General features: G+C 39.9%; 1 protein-coding gene across 3 annotated transcripts in view; it reads left to right on the top strand.

Annotated features, from left to right (window-relative positions):
* Positions 1–18,289, top strand: part of Pkib (cAMP-dependent protein kinase inhibitor beta) — a 99,881-nt gene that overhangs the window by 44,021 nt on the left and 37,571 nt on the right. For all 3 annotated transcript variants that reach the window (XM_031346586.1, XM_031346587.1, XM_031346585.1), the window contains exon 3: positions 13,057–13,124. The gene's annotated coding sequence lies outside the window, so the exon portion shown is untranslated. The remainder of the gene's footprint in view (positions 1–13,056; positions 13,125–18,289) is intronic.

The raw sequence follows: 18,289 nt of genomic DNA, 5'->3' as shown, positions 1-18,289 counted from the left end.
ACACACACACACACACACACGCACACACGCACACACGCACACACGCACACACGCACACACGCACACACACACACCCTCTGCTCAAGGTCCTGTCCATCCTTAGTAAAAGGCCCACTATGCTAATCTTCTGGGCTAGTAGAGACACATCTTTGGAAGTCTCATTCTTGCTAATTCCTAGGAGTGGCTCAACTGCCAAACTGAAAATCAGGATTCTATTTGACCTTGCCCTGGGATAAGTCTCCCATTGTGTAAGCTTCAAGGCCCTACCCCCTTCACTATTTCCCTAACAATGCTGAGGCAATTAGTCTGGATGGGTAACATTCTTTACGAAATTCCAAGCCAGGGTTTGGCTAAGATGTTGGAACATTGGTAAAGGCCAGAGAGCAAGGTCCAATTTTGTTTAGCTATGTTAAATCATATCTCGCACCTAGCTCGCGAGTTTGCAAGGACATATCTGGGGTACCTCTGAGTCAGGGGATGCCAAGAGACTGGAAAGCTTCCTTTGAAGCTTTTGCCTCTGGTCTGTGGCCAAGCTTTCGGGCTTGTGGCAAGACTTCATTGGAATAGGTGTGGCACTGAGGGTGATTATCTTTGTCTGTGGCCCAGAGGTCATCAGCAGTAGAGTTAACACTGTTTAAAGATGTCTTGGTCCTAGCATCTGTGTCTCGCTACCCCTAGGAGAGACGCTAGACAAGGAGTCTCCAGTGTCTCAGTTCTTGCTCTTGTCACTCTCTTGCCATTTTGGTATCATTTCTTTTCTGTTGATTTGCTTGGGAAAATAACATGGAAATAATTCTCTAATGTTATCATTAGATAACATTATTTATTATTATTATTATTATTATTATTATTATTATTATTATTATTGTGGGTATCAGCCATCATGGTGATTAGTTGATATCAATTAATGTCTGCTGGTCATGAGATAAAACACTATTTCCTCTTGGGTTATAAGAACAGCATACTTGCTTAATGGCTCATTTTATCCTAATAGGATTTTTCTTTATTTGGCTACTTTGCAATAACTACTTTCAAATTCAGTGGTGTTCACAGGCACTAAGGGTTATGATTTAAATATCATTTTGAGAGATACTTCTCCACTCATGACACTAAATTTGATATTTCTGTTACAGTTGAAATATGATAGACTGAGAATCCCTTAAGGAAACACAGAAGATGGGTGGGATCATTCAACGGAAATCACATGGTCCTTCTGCATCAATAGATTATTTTTTGGTTTTGCCATCTATTTTACAAAATGACTGTGTGTTGAAAGGTCCAAGAGATGGGATTTAAACCCGTTCTGTAGGATGTGTTGTAATACAAAGAGAATATCAGTCGACACAGTCAGTCTATCAGGCTGGTGACTGACAGCTCCTACAGCAACATGAGAATGGCTGACTTGGAAGCGCAGCTTTTAGGAGGAAGAGCAACTTTAAGACGTAGCTCTAGTGAATCTCTACTGCAGCTGCTTTAATCCCTGACATAGGGATAAGATGCTATTATAGGAAGTAAACATTCAGACAAGATGTATTAGACATGTAGTCATTATCAGTTTGGGAGAAAAATGGCTCACATTCAATATATTTGCACTGATTTTTTTCTGCCTTTTAAAATGTTCATCCAAACCCTTTTACCTTTTAATTTACTATCTTAAGGTAAATTCTCTCTATGTAAGTTAGTTCATTTTCAAAAGCAAATATATTCACTGTAATGTTTAGGACATTGTGTGTCTAATAACCATTGTTCTAGGGAGGATACACCTTTCTGGAGAACATATTAAAACTTTCTAAAGTTGGACCTTAATGACATCAATGGTTTTAAATTGAGTTGGGAATACTCCTTGGACATAGTGAGTCACAGCTGTGATGGCAGTTTGTGCACCTGTAGAGAGTGACAACTGTGATGGCAGTCTGTGCGGCTGTAGTGACAGCTGTGATGGCAGTCTGTGTGGCTGTAGTGAGTGACAGCTATGATGGCATTCTGTGTGGCTGTAGTGAGTGACAGCTGTGATGGCATTCTGTGTGGCTGTAGTGACAGCTGATGGCATTCTGTGCAGCTGTAGTGAGTGACAGCTGTGATGGCAGTCTGTGTGGCTGTAGTGAGTGACAGCTGTGATGGCATTCTGTGTGGCTATAGTGAGTGACAACTGTGATGACATTCTGTGTGGCTGTAGTAAGTGACAGCTGTGATGGCATTCTATGTGGCTGTAGTGACAGCTGATGGCATTCTGTGCGGCTGTAGTGAGTGACAGCTGTGATGGCATTCTGTGTGGCTGTAGTGAGTGACAGCTGTGATGGCAGTCTGTGTGGTTGTAGTGACAGCTGTGATGGCATTCTGGGTGACAGTAGTGAGTGACAGCTGATGACAGTCTATGCAGCTGTAGTGAGAGCTGATGACAGTCTGTGCGGCTGTAGTGACAGCTGATGGCAGTCTGTGTGGCTGCAGTGAGTGACAGCTGATGACAGTCTGTGCAGTTGTAGTGACAGCTGATGACAGTCTGTGTGGCTGTAGTGACAGCTGATGGCAGTCTGTGCAACTGTAGAGAGTGACAACTGTGATGGCATTCTGTGTGGCTGTAGTGACAGCTGATGACAGTCTGTGCAGCTGTAGAGAGTGACAACTGTGATGGCATTCTGTGTGGCTGTAGTGACAGCTGATGACAGTCTGTGTGGCTGTAGTGAGAGCTGATGGCATTCTGTGTGGCTGTAGTGAGTGACAGATGTGATGGCATTCTGTGTGGCTGTAGTGACAGCTGATGACAGTCTGTGCAGCTGTCTGCTGTGGCCTGCTGTCCCCTTCTCTCCAGTTCTAGAAAGACCATGAATTAGAAAAGATAAGATTTTCAATTTCTTCAGAAATATTTCAATTAGAGATGTACATGAGGCAGGTGTGGGTCTGTTTACATGAGCTTAATGCTTTGGAAGCCTAGAAAAGGATATCAGATCCACTGGAGCTGGACTTGGGGACAGCTCTGAGTCATAAGATATAGGTGCTGGGAGTAGAACTTATGTTCTCTGCAAGAGCAGTGTACATTCTGTTCTCTTGACCACTGGGATATCTCCCTAGGCCTAAACTTTTGGTCTTTGAGCTCATATACATGATTTTTAAAATATCACACACAGTAAAATCACAATAAATTATGACAACATGCACACACACACACACACACACACACACACACACTCCCAAACAACAACAAAAAAACCCAAAAACCAAAACAAAGCTAGGCTATGCAACTTACTGAAGACAAACATGGAAAACTGAAGTTGCTTTGTTGATGAACAAAATAACAGTATTAACTTCAGTTTACTTTTTTTTGGTTTTTCAAGACAGAGTTTCTCTGAGTAGCCCTGGCTGTCCTGGAACTCACTCTGTAGACCAGGCTGGCCTCGAACTCAGAAATCCACCTGCCTCTGCCTCCCAAGTGCTGGGATTAAAGGCGTGCACCACCACCGCCTGGCTTCAGTTTACTTTTCAAAGATGATTCCTATTAATATCTGTGCTTATCATTCAATCTTTAAACGCCCCTTTACAAGCTGAGTGCTGTACTCAGAAGCATGGGGACAGAAGTGGACCTTTTTATATTTTATATATTTTATATATTTTAAGCTACATATGAAAAAATGGTCTCAAAAACTAAAGGTCAGGCTTGAGTTCAGTGAACACACAGTGGTTGGTTGCCTTCAGGTGCCATGGGACACATGGATAGGCCTTTCCAAAACAGATCAGCTTCCTCCAAGAGCAGGTTACTGAGGTTACAAAGATAGGGATGGGACACCTGGTCTTAAAAATATAATAATGCCAATGTAATATTAAATAGAAGTATCTTTGAATAATATAGAACCTTATTCAAAGCAGCCTCTGAGACTGAATTCATCAGGCCCATGTTCTATCTGCTTCCATATGCGTGTCATGTGACTTCTAGGAGTTGACTCACTCAGTTATTACTCCTGTCATCAGTCAGTGTGGCTTTGTGCTAGGCAGACCTGAATTCGAATCTTGTTTCTGCTTCGCGCTGACTTTTATAGACCTGAAGGCTCCCTCAGGCATCTGATATTATTACTGTGTTCTCGTGGCTTATGTAAAGATTCGATGAGACAAAATTCACATCATCGGGAAAAATCAAGGCAATAACACTTCCTTCTTCTTTCCTTTCCAGAAAGGAGAGGTGTTCAATTTCATATCTAAGATACTTGTTTCTTTCCTTTATGAATACGAATCATCAGGTACAAAGGGTAAATCTGCTAGGTTGGATAGAACAACATTGGGGGTGTATCTAATATTTTAGTTCAGTTAAGTTTATAGCTATCCATGATATTTTTTCAGCTATAATGTGCAATTGTTACCCAAATCTATTTATCATTTTTCTTTCTGTATCAAAAGATTCCAGAAGTTACCTAATTTTTATTTTATCTTATTTTTTATTTTATTTGTAAAAGTATCTGGTAATAGATCACTTAACTTGTTGTTAAAATTCTGTCCTAAAAGATACTGTAAGCTGGGCTGGAGAGATGGCTCAGCAGTTAAGAGCACTGACTGCTCTTCCAAAGGTCCTAAGTTCAAATCCCAGCAACCACATGGTGGCTCACAACCATCTGTAATGAGATCTGATGCCCTCTGGTGTGTCTAAAGACAGCTACAGTGTACTTTCACATAATAAATAAATAAATCTTTAAAAAAAAAAAAGATACTGTAAGCTATCCAGCAGACATGAGACGTTTACAAACTAATTACAATCAGAATGTTACATTACATGGGCTATACTGGAGGAAACTTTTAAAATTTCTACTTTTTTTGGTTTGTTTGTTTGTTTTGTTTTGTTTTTTCGAGAAAGGGTTTCTCTGTGTAGCCTTGGCTGTCCTGGAACTCACTCTGTAGACCAGGCTGGCCTTGAATTCAGAAATCCGCCTGCCTCTGCCTCTCAAGTGCTGGGTTTAAAGGCGTGCGCCACCAACGCCCAGGTTTAAATGTTTTCTTCTACTGAAGCTTTGCTGGCAACCATTGAGAAACACGGAGCAATCCATAACAAATGTGAGCCTGCTGCTCTGCTAGGTGCTTTGTTTATTGTGTGGTACCTCCTGGGCTCAGGAGAGGGACTTCTGTTTGGGCTGAGTGGCTTGAAGGTCAGAGTATCACTCTACAGATGCAAGAATCACTGGGTCCACACTTGCCACAGGCTCATCTTCCATCCATGCATGCCCTTTCTGTATGCAAGTCACTTTAAGAAGAAAGCTCTCTCACTCCCCACAAGCTAGCTTAATGCTTTATAGCAGCTGCTGCCTGGGTGTTCTGCATGTGCTTATATAGGAAAGATCATTTTAGGTTGTGCCTTCCTAACCCTAACCCTAACCCTAACCCTAACCCTAACCCTAACCCTAACCCTATCCATGTGGAAGGATAATAAGTAATATCTAATCATTATATTATAAAAAGGTAAACAAAACAAACATACACCACAGTGAAGCGGTGTGGGATCTCAAATATGATCCAGCACTGAGAACTTATAAAACTCAAGTAGAGCATTAAAGCCTAAAACTACAATAAAATCTCCACCCCCACTGCCCCAGACAGCAAGACCATGGAAAATTCAGTCCCTATGCAAGGACGAAGAGATGACCACCAGATTTCGCTTCAAAGGAAAGGAAAAGAGGATCAGTTTTCTCAGACAAAGAGATTTAGTATGAGCAGTTTCAATGGAACTACCATGGTTCCATAAGAAAGTCCTAGAATCTTCCCGAATGTTCCAGGAGCAGCTGTAGTGTGTGTTTATATAGCATGTGTTTTGCACAAAAGGAAGCAGTCTTTGCAAACTTGATCAATATGAAGTTCACGGTACTAAGAGAAACAGAAATCTGTGCTGAGATTCCTTCCTGAAGTATTCTGTCTTCGTTGCATGGCATAGTTCAGGTGGAGAAAGAAGGTACCTGGAGGGTCCACAGTAACATCCCCTAAAAATTCTGAAACAATGATGACTGTCCAGCAACTGGAACCTACCTCACAAATGACATAAATTCCCAAACTATTGCCTGTTTCTTATAGGTGGCAGCTTATTTCCTTCTTGTGAACTGTTATTTTTTTTTTTTTTTAATTTTGGAGCTTAAATGTAAAATGTAAGAAACCATAAAGATTGAGGAGGATTTTGCCATGTTGGGGGTAAGCAGTATCCTAGAGGTAGCATCTATCAGAGCTAAGACACCTCTGTGGCCTTTGCGTCTAGTCTCTCACCCCATCTCCTTCCTCCTCTACTGTGAGGTTTTCCTGCAAAGGGAGAGGATACCACAGTCCTCGTTCTATCTCTTAGGATCGAACCTGGCCTTTTCAGAACCTTGATGAACTCTGTTCTGTTTCAGGACATGACTGTTTTAATTTTTCAGCGGACTTCTGCATGGATTTTAAATATCCAGAACATGAACTTCCTTCAAATGTGTTTGAAAGCTAGAGTTGATTCTATTCTGGTTTTAATCATTTTGCACTTCTATGGAAGAAATGCCTTTATGCTGGGCGGTGGTGGTGCACGCCTTTAATCCCAGCACTTGGGAGGCAGAGGCAGGCGGATCTCTGAGTTCAAGGCCAGCCTGGTCTACACAGTGAGTTCCAGGACAGCCAGGGCTACACCGAGAAACCCTGTCTTGAAAAAATAAAACAACAAAACAAACAAACAAACAAACAAGAAAGTAGAAATTTTTTAAAAAGTTTATTTTTTTTCTGTGCTGATCTTTTTGCTGCTTCTTGCTGATTTGTGTGCAAACACTCCATTATGAAGTTTTGAACAGGTAGTACATGCTTTCTTATTCTGACATTCTCTTCTCATTTGTAAACTATATAAACTATAAAAAAATTTCTTGATCTTCCATTTTTCAATTTGCTCCTTTGTCTGAGTCCCAGACTCCCCGGTTCCAGTTATTGGCTGAGTACTTCACTTGTCTTTTCTATTGTCATCTTGTTGCTGATAATCTCAACATCCCTCTCTATTACTCTCTTCTCCTGTCATTTTGATGGTAGACACTGAACCAAGAACATGTTCAGTACTGTTGTAGATCATGCTGACCCTCATCCAGTATGTCATAGGACTATTTTCCATAATTTTTTCCATGTTAAAAGGTTTTTCTTACCATATGTAGTTGTTAAAATAAATCCTCAAAATAACAATGTCTTAAACCATCGCATAAGCTTAGCTTCTCCTTTCAGACAGTTCCACCATGTGATCAAGGATATACAATGTCTACACAGCATCACAAGCTCCTCCCATCTTCTCATACCACATGCAGTGTAGAGAGTCTTTGTCCACCTTAAGGAATCACTCTACAAGTTCAGTCCAATTTGCAAATAGGGAAAGACTGCTTTCCTTTCAGAGTATGATCTAGAAGTAACTTAGCATCCTCACAACTCATATTATTGACATAGTCCTTTGGGATGGCCATACCTAACACCACAGGAGGCACAGTAATAGTCTTCGTATTAAGCTTTCTTGTTCTCTAGAGGCATGAGGTTGCCGAGGAGTTTGCTATTGACAGGGAACTAGCATGTCATTTTTCATTATAATAATTTTACTCTCTTCATCTTTTGGTGGGTTTTTATTGCCCATTTCTGAGATTACATCTAGAGACTTTTCCCTTACAATTTCTGTTTGCTCACTCTTAATCTACCCATTTTTGTCTTGTAAGGAAAAGCTTGCTTAACATTTAAAATTTGTTAAACTTTGCCAGTAGCCTGCCTACAGCATACAGTCTCTAGTACTTTTCAAGTATTATCTTTATCTACCTGTTCTCAGCCCTTTAGAAAGGCTTACTCTTTTACTAATGCATTCATTAACGAATTCATTAGCAAGCATGTGTTGCGTGCCTCCTATGTGTCATGCATAGTGTCTCTTGTATCTTCCTAAGCTAATTCTCTGGATTGTGAGTAGAAGACAGAGTTATGGATGCACGTGCTTTGTTACAGTCACAATTCCCTCTGATGTTTGTTTCCACCACTGACATGCTTGAGAGGTTAGATCCATCTTTAGAATAGCCCTTTAAATCTTGTTCATACGACTGGAGTGGCTAATTTGCCTTACTGAGATCAATAGTACTTAGCCGGCGTATTTCAACTTACATATGTTTGTATAGTACACAATTGTTTGCTATAAAATACTTCATGATGAAGCCATAATTAAAGTTATTACCTCATGGAAATTGTAGAATGTAAGCTTAGACCAAATCTTATCCTGTGTCTAGTTGATTATTTGTTCCAAAACAACCTATTTCAATCCCCAAACCTAAACCTGATGTGTATCTTTATGGTAGAACACATCTTTGATTGAGACTGTCTTTTGAAATTTCCATATACAATTCTAAGTCTTGTGAGATAGACACTTACATAACCAACCTGTCATAATTTTAGAAGTAAAGAGATAATACGTGTTTATTATTTTGCTAACCCCAGAGGCAAAAATTACCCTAAGTCTTGTCTACTCATGATTCACACATTAATTAAGTGAGATTTTGATCTGTGCTGGCCAAAAAACCCAAAAAGATATACAGGAAGCAGCTGAAAGAAGAACACCAAAGGGGAAGATAAACACTCAGCACAAATGCTTGGAAGCAATTTCATTGTATTCAACTGTGAAGTAGTTGTCCTGTGTCCATTTCTAGCCTAGTGAATCAGATCTCTATAACAACAAATGACTGTTTAGTTCTCTTAGCTGTAACCTTGGTCAGAAAGAGGAACAGTAGCAGGAAGAAAAGGAAGAGACTCAGCCCCGGGTGTCTGCGGAGTCCATAGCAGTTCTTTACCTGTCTGTCTTTATATTGACCTCGGCTTAGATGAGATGATAGTCAAGATCTGGTAGCTCACAATTCTGAAGGTACTCGTTTCTAACTGGATGGATTTCTACTGACAAATTCACATTTTGATCATTTTTTTTCTTACAAGGATGAAAGAAAATCCATCTTGGTGAGGTCTCTTGCTCTTTTGCCTTTTGTATTGCTTAGCTATCAAAGCCTGATCAAGTTTGGATGTAAATATAACTGGAGCAGAGGTAATGCAGAAAGGATTAGACCTTGTGTGGTATCCATGTGGTGAAAATTGTTTCTTACATATTAAAGTTTAGGAAAAGCGTATTAGAACATGTTAGCTTCTATGCTAATGCTTCTGAAGAGGCATCATCACACCAAGGCAAGTTATGAAAGCATTTAATTGAGGGCTTGATTACAATTTCAGAGGGTGTGTTTAGGGATCTCTGCAAATACATGGCCAGTAGAGTATCAATCTTGTGTCTGACCAGAAGGAAGCTCTGTTTAACACATCTCAGTAGCTGATGTTAGTCCAAATTTGGAAAGTCTGACACCAGATTATTTCAGTCATATTTAAGGAGATCACAATTTGTCAAAAAGTTTCCTGGGGATAATTAAATAAATCCCGTGGGTATAACAAAACTTAGGGCATGACAACACTGAAATACTCTTTGTAAAGCGCTTGTAGCCGCTTTCATAAAGATGGGTTCTATACATGGACTACATGTTATATTTTAAGGGTGTTGTGGAGGATCTAGTGTGGTCTTCGTCATGTGGACAGTGCGAAAATCAGCAGGCTACTAACCACCTCCGTTCCCAACATTCTGGGCAGAAGACAGGTTATTTATCTCTCCCTTTGAAGAGACCACCATGCGTGTTTAGTATTCCTGGTTTTCCTACTGCTTATCTGTGAGCACAAGGACTCCTCCAGGTGAGTCCATGGTCATCATGGTAGGGAGCATGGTAGCAGGCTGGCAGATATTGGAGCAGCAGCTAAGAGTTTACATCCTTTTCCACAACTTGGAGACAGAAAGAGGGAGATCTTTATGGTCTTCCTCCTCCTCCAATAAGACCAAGCATCCTAATTCTTTACTTTTGATGACTAGAGATAATCATTCAGATGTATAAGCCAATGGGGTCATTCTCCTTGAATAACCTTGAATAACAAACATATATATTTATTTCATTTCATATTTATCTTTAAGTGCTTAGCATATTTTACAATTATCATTTAGTATATAATGTCTAGTAATTTTTTATGATTTATAAAAATGTATGTAAGATATTATTCTAGTTTTCTTTTTTGTTGCTATGACAAATGTCACGACCTGAATTAATTTAAGGGTGAAATGGCTCATTTTGCTTATAGGTTACACTTTATAATTATAGGATGTCAGCATGGGGATTCTAATAGGAATTTAAAGCAGAAACCATGGGTGAACACTGGCTTTCATTCAAGGTTATGTTTGATGACTTTCTTAGGTTATCAAACTAGCCTAGGACCACCTGCCTTGTGCTGAGCTGGATAGTGGGCAGCCACAGAGAGCTGGGTGGGCTCTTCTATAGTAACTGGCCATCAAAACAATCCTGCATAGACAAATTCACAGTCCAATCTGTTCTGGAAAGGCCTTCAGTCGAGAGACTCCTCTTGGATGACTCTAGGTTATCTCAATATTACAAAACTAGCAGGTATATCCCACTTTTCTTGAAACTTTTTGGGAATATTTGCGCTTTGTGTGAAAAAATGTTTAATAGCAAAGGATGAGTAGAGACAGAGGCTCAACTTTCACTGTTTGTCCTTATCGTATTCGCTGTACATCTGAGTTTTTTTTTAGAGGTTTATTTATTTATTTTATGTGACTACACTGTTGCTGTCTTCAGACATACCAGAAGAGGCCATCTGGTCCTATTACAGATGGTTGTGAGCTGCCATGTGGTTGCTGGGAACTGAACTCAGGAACTCTGGAAGAGCAGTCAGTGCTCTTAACCACTGAGCCATAAATCTCCAGCCCCGTAAATCTGAATTTTGACATATGAAAAGTCAAAATAATGAGTGTAGAAATATTTTCAAAGCCCATTGAAGAAGTATTTTGGATATAACAGTCAAAAATATGGCAAGAGGAAATAAATTGGTCTATTCGTATTTCATAGCTCTGTCCTGTCATGGACAGAGTAGGTGAAAATTTATAACACTGAAGTTCAATTTAATTCTGGGAAGCATGTAACACTAATAGAATTTAATCACCCCTTTAAAAATACAAATAGCAGTGCATGGATTTATCTAACTGACTTAATAGTGAATTTCTCTGTTTTTGATTTCTGCTGGATCGTTGCCATGAACTACATGCAAATGGCTAAAGAAGGAAAGTGGAATTATAAAGATTTTTTTTCCTTATTTTGGATTTTTAATGATATACATAGGCATTGCAGTCTATAAATGTTTAAGTTTATAATTTTTTTTTTATCTTCTTGCTACTTCATACATGACTGTCGCATAATTTATTTTTCCCTTCCTCTCCTCCCTTCACTTCCTTCTGTTTGGCCTAAAAATATAAGACTTAAGTAAAGGGAAGCTGTCCCTGAGTGATTGGAACAATACAGAACCATGTGAGAAGCTGGGTATAGGGACAAGGCTCAGAGGTGTCCTCTTTCGATTTTTAAGATTCGCACAAGGTAGGGAAGTCTGCCGTCAGACAGCTGTGAGTCTGAAAAGTATCTCGTGCACTTCGACACTCAACAAGATATTTATTGCATTTTTCCCGCCACCTGCGAAAAAGTGTGCAAGGGGTAAGGCAAGCGAGTCACTGTTTATTTCCTTGAAGTGTTTAAAAAACACACTTGCGTGAGAAGAAAAGCAGTCATTGTGAAGAAATTTACAATGCATGGGGTAAGTACCATTAGATGTACTGTTCTACCTAGTCTGAAAGAGACGTGAAGGGCTTCTGTGAAGGAGTGCTCAAGTTGACCCATAATAGATGGGTAGACGGCAGTGAGAAGTGAGAGAAAATCGAGGGTAGAGAGCCTCAGCCACGAAGGCAACTATGGCCCCAGGGCTTGGGTACAGCATTAGAGTTTTAGCATTGATTTACACTGGATTTGAGTGAAAAGCAAGGAGAAAGGCAGGATGAAGTTAATCCCTATGGGACAACTTTTAAATGCATGTGAGACTACAAGTTAGGAAGGGTAAATGGGGCAATGAACTGGGGCATAAGGATACTTTACCGCTTTGTGAGGATACTTACATGCCTTTATTGACTTGGAAACGCTGGTGACTCATATTCCTACTACTTCCCACCCTATTTGCAACACATGCTTAAACCAAGAGCCAAGGGCCCTTCTTTGAAGAAGGAATTGAATGCATTTAGTTTATTGCCATAATTGGAATGAAGATGGTTTGGATTCCTTATTTGTGGTTTCCATATCTGTGCTAGGCACCTGGATACAATGCCTCAGTTTCTCTTACATTTTTTTTTTTGTTGCTATGGAAGAATACCTGATAGAAACAACAACAGTTTAAGAGAGGCGAGACTTAGTTGGGGGGTCACCAGTTAGGTGGATAATTTAGTTTATCATACCAAGAAACCTGGGGCAGCTGGGACCATCATGGGTAATGAGAGCTGATGTTTCTTATGTGTTGATAAAGAAGAGATAACTGTATTTTGAATGTAGCTGTATGGGTCTGGGGCCAGACTATAATCTTAAAGCTCACTTATTGCCAGTGATCTAGATAGGTCCCCTTTACTGGTCACACAGTCGGGGGTCTGCCTACAGCTGGGGACCGAAAGTTCAGAGGCACAAGCCTGTAGGGGACATTTCATATACAATCCAAAATGACATGCACAAGATCACATCCTAAATGTTTGATATGCATAGTTACAAGTTCTCAAACATAGAGCAATGCCAAGTATTTTCTTGCATTGAAGATCTGTGAATGGCAATACAACTGCTGGCTGGGATCTGTTGTATCTAGGAGATGATTTTTTTCTCAGCTTGCCTTTGATCAGGGCTGAGGCAGTAACCAACCCCTACATTTTGTAGCTGATATCTTCTTTACATCTGGTGTTGAGACTGCAATCACTTTGATTTTTCAACACACATTATCACCATTGACACAGAAGTTCTGGTTTCCCTAAGGAGCCCAGGAAAATTTTGTTTCTTACTTGGACCCCGTTTTTTAAAAAAAGCATATCCAAAATATTCAAACTTGGTTATTAATGTAATTTTCCTCTTTTCTGGCTCTTCAAAGAGTTTTTCTTCTCTGCTTCTTTTCCATTTCCAGGAAAGACCCCCTTTTGGTTTCACCCTTCACCTGTCTTAGAAACAACAGCACATTTTAACCACAGATTTGTAAGTATCCTTTTAATTTTTCTCTACTTAAGAAATTAGATACAGGTTTGGGGGGAAATGGCTGGTATGGGAAAATACAGCTACACAATACGAATGGACATGAAAATTTGAAAAATCTACCACTCTTCAAAAATAGCAATGCAACATTATGAAAGAAACCAAAAACTAATCAAAAAAATCTTTTAGCATGTATATGTAGAACTACTGAATATTGCATTTATTCTTTGGTCAATTCCTAATGTCCTTTAATTATGTTTTTCTCCTGTGTGTATCTGTATCCATACATTGTATGAGGCCAGTGTGTTACCTAGTACTCTAGTGGCATCCCTTATATCCACATGTTTTAGAACAGCTATGGCACAAGTAAAAAGGAAGAGAAAGATAGAACATGGATACAAGAAAGCAAAGTGTGTTTATATATTTAAAAGTCACATAGCGTTTATTTTGCATGCTTAACAATTTTACTAAAAATTTAAAGTTTCATACTGCATCTCACACAGCTAAGTTCTGTTCGGTCTCAATACATTTCTTAAATGCCTATTACTGTACATGATATTTAAGTTTAATGGTTTAGTTCAGGGTCTGGTGCAATCTGACCCATCCTATTCTACATAATCAGGAGTTTAAGGTTGAACATGTATTTTGATAGATGTGTTATTAGGTAAAATTAGAGGAACCAGGAAGAAAAAAACAAATAGAAACCTGTTGTACAAATGTTATTATCTGTGATGATGCCATTTCTACACCTTACTATTTCAAGGAAACGGTGTGGCTATCCATCAAGTTCATGAGTACAGATCCAGGGACCGTGCTGTAGAGCAGTGGTTCTCAGCCTTCCTAAGGCTGCGACCCTTTAGTATACTTCCTCCTGTCGTGGTGATACCTGCCCCTCCCGACCATATAATTATGTCGTTGCTACTTCCTAACTGTCATTTTGTGACTGTTATGGATTGTAATGTAAATACCTGGTATGCAGGATATGGGATATGCAACCCTCAAAGGTTCAAGAGCTACAGGTTGAGACATGCCAAGGAAGAGAGATGAAGAAAGCAGGGCCACTACTAGCTAAGGCTGTTTAGTGGCTTGGAAATCTGTGCAGCACATGTCTGGACTTCACAATTGAAAACACCTGTGTCTGTGGGTGTATTGACCTGGAATAATCACTGCTTAAGATCTGTTTAAGATCCAGGGAAATTCTCAAACCACTGTTAAGTAGTAGTCCTGACCTTAACATTTACAGAGCGGCTAATTCAGCCAAGCCAACAGGACCTTGGCAGATTTTTAATTTGCCTCATCAGATAAGATCTAGCAAATTGTTTAAGTTAAAAGGTATATTCAACTCTTAAACTTTCGGTTAGTGGTGTGATCTTTTTCCTAGCTATGTGATGTTACGTTTTGGTTCTAGTCCATCCATTTATTAATTTTCTAGTCTTGGGGAAAGTACCTGAACTCTTGAGGATGTTTCACTTGCAGGCTACAGGGCTTCCTTCACAGCTTGTAGCAGGAACTAAGTGAAACGTGAAACTATACTACATAGAAATGGAAGATGTCTACATTACTGTCACATTTCTCCCTCTTCTCTATTTTGTAAACCTTGCTCTCCTATCCAATGATGACTTACTTAGTAAACATATATAAACTGTCTTACCAGTTAAGCTGCTCTTGGTGGAATCACTTTGGCAACTGTTTCAGGATGGATTCTTGGCCACGCTTGCTACTGTTTCCCACAAACATCTTAGATCCTTGACCGGCAAAGTAATCTGTGGAGCAGACTTTGAGAAAGATGCCTTTTTCTTTAAGGGAGATTTTCAAACTATTTGGTCATTAATAATAAAGGCAATGTTGTAGGTATTCCTAGAGCTCTTCCTCCTGAAATCCCAATTTTGCAGATTGAGTAGAAGTTTTAGTTGAAAAAAAAAAGTCTCTGATTTCTATATTTTGGATTACAGCCTCCCTATGTTCTAAGTGTTGAGCAACGGAGTTATATGTGTGCCTGGTCTGTGTGGATGGAAAGATATACTTATTTTTGACCATCCAGATCAAGTGGAAAGAGGAGAAAATTGGTGTTGAGATGTCTAAAAAAAAAAGTTAATAAAAGTTAATTGACCAGGAATAGTAATGGTGGTATTGCAGCGATCAGGGAGCTTGTACTGGTTTGTCCTAGGTCCTTTGCATATATGATATGTCTCAATCACTTGGCCTCATTGTGGGGATCCTAGCAGTGGGCCAGGGGCTGTCTCTGACTCTTTTGCCTGCCTTTGGGACCCTTTCCCTCCCACTGGGTTGCCTTGTCCAGCATTGATGCAATGATATGCATGTAGTCTTGTTGTAGCTTGCTATGCTGTGATTGGATGATGTCTCTGGGAGGCCTGCTCTTGTCTGATGCGGGATAGGGTAGATATGGAGGTGAGGGAAGGTGCCAGGGGAGAGAGACTGGGGGAGAGGAGGGAGAAGAGACTGCAGTTGGGATATCATATATGAGAGAATATTTTCTTTTTAAAGTCAGATGTGACATTCATTAAATGGTCGACTTTCTCTGCTTAAAAGGACTGCTGGAAACCATCTAGCTTGTTTCTTCTTCATAGAGGAGGAGAGTAACTTCACCCACGGTCACGGAAGGCAGGGATTACAAATCATATTTCTTATCCCAACTCACTCTGCCCCTATCATACTAGGTTGACTTCTGCCTCTGCCATTTCAGGAACCAGTAACACCAGTGAGTCCAGTTTCTCTGAACAGTCAAGCAGTGAGCTAGAAAGTGTTCTAACTTGCCTGTCCAACTGCATTTGCAAAGCAAGAGTACCTTCCTTACAGAATCTCACACAGCTGGAAATCATACAAGGCACCATAGACGAAGGTTGTGTGTCCCATGTCCACCTCTACCGTTGCCCTCCCACCTCTTCCTCTGTACCTCTTATCAAACTCCATTACTGTGTTCATTGCTAAGAAAGAAACTCCAGTAGGAAGACAAGGTTTCAGAAGGGAGATGAACATCTCTCAGATAAGAGGAAGCTGCCCAGTTAACCTGTCCCTGCTTTTCTCAACATGAATGAATGGGTTGTTCACACAGGTAGGAGTCCACATGCATCTGTCACATTTAATCTCCCCAACTTTGGGAGGTTTGGTTTTGTGAACTCCGAAGAAATGGAAGCAGCTTAGGCCATCTATGTGCTTGCCCAAGATCTTATATAAGAAGCAGGAGTGTGGAGATCAGATGACAACCCACTGTGAAGCCTGTGTGCCTCACGCTTCGTTGCTGATTCTTTTTAGCTCTGCCGCGTGTAATTCTGTGAAAACAGGTCAATTTCTAAATGCAAATAACTTCAGGGTTTATGAATGGTTTAAGTAGGACACACACGAGCTACCTTGCAAATTATTCTCACCTCTCACTTAGACTTTGCAATGTTCTCTAAACTCATATTTTACACGTGTGGAGGTGCGAATGACTATAGAGTGCAGAGGACAACCTTAGGTGTAGCTTCTTGCTAACTATGCACATTTTATTTTGAAGCAGAGTCTCTCACTATCTTGGAACTTGCCACCAAGCCCCAGGGTTCACCTTCCTCTACCTTACCAACTCTGGGATTATAAGTGTGTGCCACCATGCCTAACACTTCTTTGTTTGTTTGTTTTTTCTTTTGTTCTTGTTTGTTTGTTTTTGTTTTTGTTTTTTGTTTTTGTTTTTGTTTTTTGAGACAGGGTTTCTCTGTGTAGACCAGGCTGGCCTCGAACTCAGAAATCCGCCTGCCTCTGCCTCCCAAGTGCTGAGATTAAAGGCGTGAGTCACCACCACCCAGGTTTTTTTTTTGTTTGTTTGTTTAAAAAAAGTTAAACATGGGTTTTGGAAATTCAACCCAGATTCTCGTGCTGAGACAGGGTCATGAGTACTTTAACTGGTAAGTTATCTCTTCAGTCCCTGCAAACTCATTTCTTTACATGCATGTATATGTGTGTGTTGATGTGAGTGTGTATGTGTGTGCACCACATTGCTCTCCACCTTGAGACAGGGTTCCTTTTTTAACCTTAACATCTAGTCAAGTAGCCTTGGCTGGCCAGTTGACTCTAGGAATCCCACATCTCTATCCCTCTAGTCACACCCAGCATTTCTATAGGTTCTGAAGATCGCAGGTCCACGTGCTTACTGGTCAACCTATTTTTTTCCAGCTCCTTAGCTCATTTCTTAAGCCCATTTTCCCTCTTTCCAATCTCTGCCGTTTGTTAGAGCCAAACAAACTTGAAATGCAGGTCTCATTGTCCACTATTTCTTAAGATCCTTCAATGACTGTTGCTGTACACACCTAATTTTTAACACGTCTGAGTGACATGGTTTCTACCAAATTGCCCCCTTTTTCCTTCTGCTATTTGGTGCCATCTTTCTTGTGCCCTGGCTACATGCCCTCCCTTTATGTTTTAAAATTAATTTTATTTTATGTGTATTAGTGTTTTGCCTTGGGTGTTTGTATGTGTACCATGTGCATTCCTTAGAGGTCCAAAGAAGAAATTTGATGCCCTAGAACTAGAGGTAAGGGTGGTTGTGAGACACCATATGGGTGCTGGGAACCAAAATTGGGACTTCTGTAACAATAACGGTGCTCTTAAGAGCTGCACTATCTCTCCAGTCCCTTGCATGGTCTTCTTACAGCCATGAAATGTGCCATGTTATTCTCTCCTCATGAAACACTTTTTTTTTCTCTAGTCTCTCAGCAAGTGCTGCTTTTATTTGTTCATCTCAGATTACTGATGAGTCTGATATTGATGCAGAGGTCCCACGGTGTACGTTTTCCTGAGACCTACTGTAGTTGTAAATCACATTAAGCTTGTGTTGGTGGTTAATTATGATTACTTCTTCTATAAAGAGTTCTATGTCAGGCATATAGTTGACACCCAATAGATATGTTCAGGTAAATTTATAAGTGAATAACTTAGATTCGATCATTTGTAAGGAAAATTATTCTTCAGAATTTCAAAACAAATAAAAAAGAATTTCCTTTTGCTTTGGTAAAACAAAACGACTTTCATCCATCTTGATTACTGTTTTTTAATACCAATTAATATAAAATTTCCCTTGTATTATACCGTAATGGTATTTCTATTTCCAAAGTCAATTTGCTCAATAAGTAAAGTTAATTCAGGTAATTACTAAACTGAGTTTTTTTTTTTTTTTT

Source organism: Mastomys coucha, unplaced genomic scaffold (assembly GCF_008632895.1).
Source record: "Mastomys coucha isolate ucsf_1 unplaced genomic scaffold, UCSF_Mcou_1 pScaffold3, whole genome shotgun sequence".
Lineage (NCBI taxonomy): Eukaryota > Metazoa > Chordata > Mammalia > Rodentia > Muridae > Mastomys > Mastomys coucha.
Note: the sequence above shows the minus strand (reverse complement) of the source record. Positions and strands in the feature narration are given on the sequence as shown.